Raw genomic sequence first — 7,638 nt, forward strand, 5'->3', positions numbered from 1 at the left:
GTTTGGTCCAGTTATTACTGTCAATCACAGCAATGAATCGCTCATATTTAGCCTAATTATTCTATTTTTTTAAACTGGCATCTGTCATTCTTGAAACGGTATACATGGACGTTTGGTCCTCTTAGAAAAACAACACTTTTCTTCGAATGTGAATGGATTATGTAGAGAAAACTAACAAAGTATGCTCATATTACGGCACAGTACAGTTAACCAGAAATGCCTTAGCTGGCTTGACTAAACAAGGAAGTAATCCGATATGGTAAATTAATAGCGAAATTAGAAGAAATTAAAACATGTTTCAATTTAGTAGATATACTTCGGGAAGGGTCAACAGATGGTTATAGGGTGTTATTTAAATTTAGAGAAATTAATGTATTTGAGCACAGAGGACCCAGACTGCTTTTACTGCATGTCACTAAGATCGGGAGTGAGAATCAGAAATAACTGTGAACATTATTATCTTAAAAAAATAACAGTGAAATTCATTTATGTGTCGACATAATTCATTCATGTGTCATAAATGTTTGTATTAATAAACAACTCTGATGTTTAACAACACTTTTCTATTTATTAATTTAATAACATAAGGATAGTGGACACTCTTGCTGATAATTTTCCACATTTATGTATCTTATTAACAATTAAGACAATAATTAAAAAAAAGCTGTAAATAAACACCACTGGTTAACATTGCATAACATGCTTGTAAATGTATGTAACCTTGGACCACAAACCAGTCATAAGCGTATGTTTTAATTGAGTTTTGTACACATCTGAAAGCTGAATAAATAAAGCAAAGGATTCCGCGTTTATATTAAACGTATAATTCATAAGTATAGTTTCCAACTGCATTTGGCGACGTCAATCCATTTCACTAACCAATGAGATGAGTTGTGGGAGGGATGTTGCGTCGACGTCATTAATTTACCTACTACCAATGAGAAGGCATGTGGGCGGGGCGACACGTGCAGCCCCACCCCAGATTCAGCCCCGCCTCGATCTGCAGGCTGCAGACAGGTGCACTTGGATGAAACAACCAAGCTGCTGAGTTACAGAGTGTGTTTTTTTTTTTTTGTTTTTTTGCATCCTCTACAGATAAGAGTGGTTCTTAGCTCCGACAAATGCCGAAATGGTGCATTTCTTCAGTGAAATATTTTTTTTTTTTTACATACATATTGTTTCATTTATAAAGTGCTGTAAATTATACGCAATGCAACATACAAGGACGAGATGTCAGTCCACTGCATCAGCAGTGGTTGAGCCACAGTCAAGTGAGCCGCCACCTGGATTTTGCAGCTTCTAAAAAGTGTCTTTCTCTGGTTTGGCCACACCATGCATTCGTACTGTGATTCCAAAAATAGACGAGTATTCAAATCCAATAAAATCTCAGAACTGTTTGTTTATGGGCAGGTTATGGAGTCAGTCAAGGTATCTTTCATCTACAAGTGAAACGTGAGGCGGCTGAGGTTCATAGTTTCCCCGGTGAACCACAGCCCATTTCCATCTTAAATTTCACAGACACAACGACATTGGAATTAGCACTATTTTGGTGAAAAATGATGGTTGAATACACTTAAATTGAAATGTTTAAATGTAACAGTTTTATTTTTAAAATGCTTGTTAAACGAGTTTAAATGTATGTAATATTGTAATCTATGCTCTATTTACCCAAATAAATTTAGTTTGTCTAATATTTTTTGATCATGTGTTTTGCTTAATAATAAATGTTCATCTTTTGATTATTGCTGTTTAACCATTATAATAATTTTTAAACAATAGTTAAATAAAACAACCCAGCATGTTAGGTACAACCATTTAACCCAACCAGCTGGGTCAAAATAACCCATGTGTTCTCTCCAATATTTACCTAGTCTCAGCCTCAGACGTCGCGCCCGCGGAACGTTGGCTAAACGTCTGATGCATATGGTACACTTAACTGGAAACACTTCAGGAATGTCGAAGTCGTGATCTGATTAGTTGAATTTGATCGGATTTCCGGAACACGCGAGTGTCGCGTTTATTTTCGGTCCGCCGGGAAACAAAGCGCTGACTGATTTACTCGCGTTTTGCTAAAAGGTGCTTATGCAGACGCCGTTGTTGTTATACACATTTGCGACGTTCGCGAACAAATTACTGACTTACTGCTTGTTCTCCCTCTTCTTCATTAACTTTCAATGCTGGTTATTTCAATGACTGACTTGTTGCATGCCAGTCTGTTGTTGTGGGGGCATTTCTACGCCCCGAAATGTGACACTGAACGAAACGAACTGAGATTGGTTGTTTGACATGTCGGTCAAACGGCCTTATGGGCGGGCCTTGGCCAATGAAAGCTACCATCAATACCAGACCTTCAGCCGTCAGTCTGAAGGTCTGGCTACGCGAGACTAATATTTACCCAGTGCTGAGTTGCTGCCACGTTGGGTTGTTTTTAACCCAGCATTTTTTAGAGTCTAGTTTACATCTTGCAGTTCTGACTTTTTTTTTTTTTTTATCAGAACAGTTTGATATAAACTTGCAAATCGGACAAACTTACAAAGTCAGAATTGCAACATATAAACTCATCATTTCTTCCAGAGAAGATAGTTTCGGTAAAATCACATTTATGTAAATGCAATGCTGTATATCAGAACACTAGCTGCCCTTACTATTGACTGACACTCTGTTGTTATTTTGTTTCGGTATTTACACACTTGTGCCATCAAACTGTTGTATAAACGCAATATTACACTCGTAGACTTAAGATATGGCTGTATATCTGCACTCTGTGATTACCTTCAGCACTCAGCCTGCAGCCTCATGCCTATGGTGAATCACAACCGTCCCAATATACAGCCATATCTCAAGTCTACTTGTGTGATAGTGCTCATATATATGGCAGAAAACCTTTATCAACACCCTTTATAAAACACACAACCTCCCTCATGATGTGCCCTTACGATGTCACTGCTGAAATCCAAATTACCTACATTATTCTTGAAGTGAAAGCTGGGGCAGTCATTTGTAACTTTTATGTGCACTTCTGGTTCACTTACAGTTGTTTTAGCTGTACAAAAACAGTCCACATCCTGCTTCATATAGGAAACTGGTATTTCGTATCATATTATTTTAAGTAATTACTGCTAGTGTCTATTCTATTTAGTGCTAGCATCAGTGATAATTTAAAATATACCCACAGCAACTGGAAAGCATACAGTTTTAGCCTAAAGCATGTAGTGGATAGCTGAACCCTATGTCCAATATGAATTTCAGAAATTATGAACAAATTTACATTTAAATAGTTAGGTGCATTACTAGAGAAATTGGCAATTGGATATACTAGTTACTTTTGGATTATAAATGTATATGAGTATTGACCTACTAGAAATGAAAACACAATTAGAAAGTTCTAGTAACACCAAAATAGACATTATTTAGAACAAATGTTAAAATGGCTTGCCACAGCAGTATAGCGACACCACGCATAAGGTTCCAGCTATAAGCCAGGCGCCCCCCTTACCTCACCCGATTATACTGCACTGTTGCGCCAAGTGCTGGTGTGTAGTCAGAGAATACTCATTCTGTGTGCCATATAAAGTTCAGCCAGTGTCATTTATACAGCCTCCTAGCTAGTGAGCGGCCAAGCTTCTTTTCAGTGCAGGTAGAAATGCCACTATGTCCATGATATCATAGGATTTATCCTGGAAGTGTAACAGCAAAATATTAGATGCTGAGAGAGAGAAAGCTTCTGCGGTAAAGCACTGACTCCATCTGTTCATTCAGCATTACAGCACTCAATGCAAATATGAAGTCATCACCTTACATAATGAATCCCAATTGCTTAATATATGATCAATATAGGATGTCCTTCAAACAGTGGAACTTTCAAAAATGTAATATATATAAATTATTACAATATTGTGAACAAATATTACAATTTTAAGTGGTTGTTTAATATATTTTAAAAGGCAATTTTACTTCTGTGAAATCAAATGCTGCGTCCCAATTCGCCTACTTATACTACGCCCTGAAAGTATGTACTCTTTTTGTGAAGAAAAAGTACATACTTTTGAGTATGGAGCAGAATAGTAGGCAAGCTTTGGGACATACTACTTCGTCATAACTGCATCTTTAACGGACGCTCTGTTGCTTAGTTACCTTAATCCTGTCACTGTTAACACTATCTACATTTCATTTAATTTAATTTCCTACCATATTAGAGAGAAATGAAGAGGCACGTTCCTTCATGAGTCTTTCATGCCGAGAACTTTGCTCTTGTGTTTGCATAATTATGCATTTAAACGTTAACGACCAAACCTATCATTATAAAAGTTCATAATGTTGCTGCACATGAAATATAACGCAGATAACATTTAAAAATATTTTTTATCAGGTTACACACTGATTATTTATCACTCAAACCCCTTTCTCTACCTGTCCGTTGGTCGCGCATATCCTCCATGTTTGTAGTTTTTTAACACTTTTTATGCGTGTTTGTAGTTCTAATCGAATCCTCGTTCACCGCGCAATGTGTTCTGGGCAATATTAGCTGTTAGAGTGTGCATTGATCCGCACTTCGAATTCCGAAGTTAAGTAGTAGACCATCCGGGAATCTTTGGAATACTTTTTTAAACGTACTACGATTTGGGACATACTAATTCTATTTTCGAATACTATTTAGGACGGATAGTATGCGAATTGGGACGCAGTGAATTTCCAGCAGTCTTCAGTGTCACGTGATCTTTCTGAAATCGTTCTAATATGCTGATTTGCTGCTCAAGAAACATTTTCATTATTATTTTTTACAGTTGAAAATGGTTGTGTTGCTTACTTTGTGGAAGATGGATTATGTGATGAATAGAAATTTCAAAACTTCATTTATTTGAAATGGAAACCTTTCTAACAATGCAATTAAAAACCTTTAACATCAGTTTTGATCAATTTAATACATTATTGCTGAAGAAAAGTACAGCAATATTCCAGCAGAACTCATTTAGTGTGTTAGTTAGTAGTACTACAGTAGGTAGTAGGTGCTACACTGATTGACATTCACAGTGAACTAATTTGGTGGGAATTTATTGCCCTTTTTACATTCCAAGTTTTCTGTGGGAAATATTCCAATTACAGAAAGGCCCCTCGTTTTAGTGTTGGCTATAAATATTTTGTTTACATTACATTGAGATCAAAACATTGTGTAAGAAGACAGGTGAATATGTGCGACTGGGCTGGGGTCATCTATCATCCTTAGCTCTTGGCACCATTTCTGACGCTGTCCACACTTTTGCTACAATCTTAACCCTTAAATGCATGGATGGTTCGCCAGTCATTATTACATATTCGGTCTTTAGCGAACCGAACCGGACCTATATATCCAACACAAATGGATCTCATTGCTGCAATAGCATACAACTCTTCTGATATTATAATAACAATTATAAAATAATAAAATAAAGCATGTTTTGTTACCTTTTGAAACTTAGAAGGGCTCTCTTTGAGCAGATGGTTGATCAGAGTGCACTTCCCTAGTACATTTAGCATCTGGCTCATATTTGCGATCTCAATTTTCCAATGACCTCAAAATCAATATTTTGATCGCTGACAGCTTATTCATGACATCAAATGACAGTAACACTTAATTTCTTGAATTGCTCTGCATTAAAGCCATTCAGGCCAGTTCCATTTTTGCTGATGATATTCTTTTGTTTTATGCCTGTGATAATTATGAGTCACAGCATCAATGTGTATCAAACAGTGTCATCTTGAGGAATAAAGGTGAATTGCATTTATTGAGTCATCAGATATTTCATTATTGTTGCACAGGAAAAATATACTTACACTATTACATATCTTGGGTCGTTAGCGACCCTATACACTTTACAAAAGAAAAAAAAAGTAAAACAGACATCGTTTTAGATTTTATTATTGTTTTCATGTTATATTGTTTACAATGAATAGATTGAGGAATACTAAGACTTTAAGGAAGGGTAGAAGGGTAGAGTGTAGTGAATGATGTCCTGGGTCCTGTAACCTTTCCATTACACAAAGGTACTTTATAGTGGAAGAAGGTTTAGATTTCACACTACAAAATGGTTCTATAGTAACAGGAATTGAGAATGATGGGATATGCTCATGACAACAAACTAGGCTAGAGATATTTGATGAGTGTGACTGCTTAGTGGTTTGCCAGCTTATATGGTTTTATAGATAACGGTAAAAGCATTTTCAAACTGAAATCTCTGCTCTTCTCTAACTCATATGAGTTGTTCCCAGACGTCTCTTGAAGAAACAGGGCTTCTGGTAATTTCTTAAAATGGCTATCATAAAAATGCATTGGATTCTAAGGATGTGAGGCTATTGAAAAGAACTTCCTGATATTGTGTGAGTGAAGTGGTTTCATTGCTGTCAATCTATAGAGTTTGAACTTGATGTAGATAAAAATACAAAAGCTAATAAATAAATAAATCATGCATCCAAAAAGAACTATTTCTAGCCATATAAAAACTAAATTGTATTTTCCAGAGTCAAGTCTAGATAGTGTGGTCAGTTTTTAAAAATCCATTGGATATTGGTTAATATCTTTAATACATTGAGGCTTTTTTAATATTTCCTTTAAAAATAAGAAAGAATGAACCTGGTGTCCTCTATGATTCCTATTCTTTCTGAATAGGAATCAGCAAAGCTCTTTAACACCACAAACTTGTTATTATAACTTTAAAAGTGGCAAGTAGGAAATAGCATGTGAAGACATCATTAAACACCATCAGGTTGCTGTGGAAAAAAGTGTTAGTGAGTCCAGCAGGGGGCGCCTGTCATGGTTTCTGTATGTCTGTATAAAGGGGCCACTACACAGTAAAGATAAACTTCTTATATATATATATATATATATATAACTGAAGTCATAACTCTCTGTGGTCATTAAAACCCTAGTGTAACCCTGACCTGCTGGACTCCTAATTATTGCCATATGCACATATCACTCTTGTCTCCTTGTCACTGACAGCTGGTGGGCGTTGTGGTGCACTAGGCCTGGTGTTGCATCATCCAGATGGGTGATGTACTCTGGATCCCTTCAATCAAAGTGTGAAATATTTTGACAGAAGACAAAAAAATGCAATCAGTTGTCATATCCACAAAAATGCAGCTATGTAATAATGTTATTTTATTATTAATAATATGCACAAAACCACGTTTAGCTTCAATGTCTGATGACACATTCAGAAAAAAAAAAATACAGTGATTCATTGCTGTATGGGCACTCATTTGTTTCAGCACCCTGGACAGTTACACTAATACAGTTCTGAATGCAGCTGATTGACAATACTTTGAACTTTATTTTAACCAAAAACAGAACAGACAGTAATTGCTTATTTCATTCTGAATGGTCCCTTGTTCTAGTATATTCTATATTAGTATTTAAATGCCGATAAGCAAATGTAAAGTGTAGTGCAACTCCCACAGAAAATTATAGAGTCCAGAATTCGCAATGACATACTTTATTCAAATACAAAGAGAGAGAGAGAGGACGTGAACTGGCGTTGTAATCTATTTAACCTACTATGAAAAACCAAACCCACATATGGGAGTAAAAATCACTAATATCGTTATATTATCTCTTTTGCCATCTGCTGGACATTTAAAAAAAGGGCAAGTGGTAAATATTTG

This window comes from Garra rufa, chromosome 13, assembly GCF_049309525.1.
Source record: "Garra rufa chromosome 13, GarRuf1.0, whole genome shotgun sequence".
NCBI classification, from domain to species: Eukaryota; Metazoa; Chordata; class Actinopteri; order Cypriniformes; family Cyprinidae; genus Garra; species Garra rufa.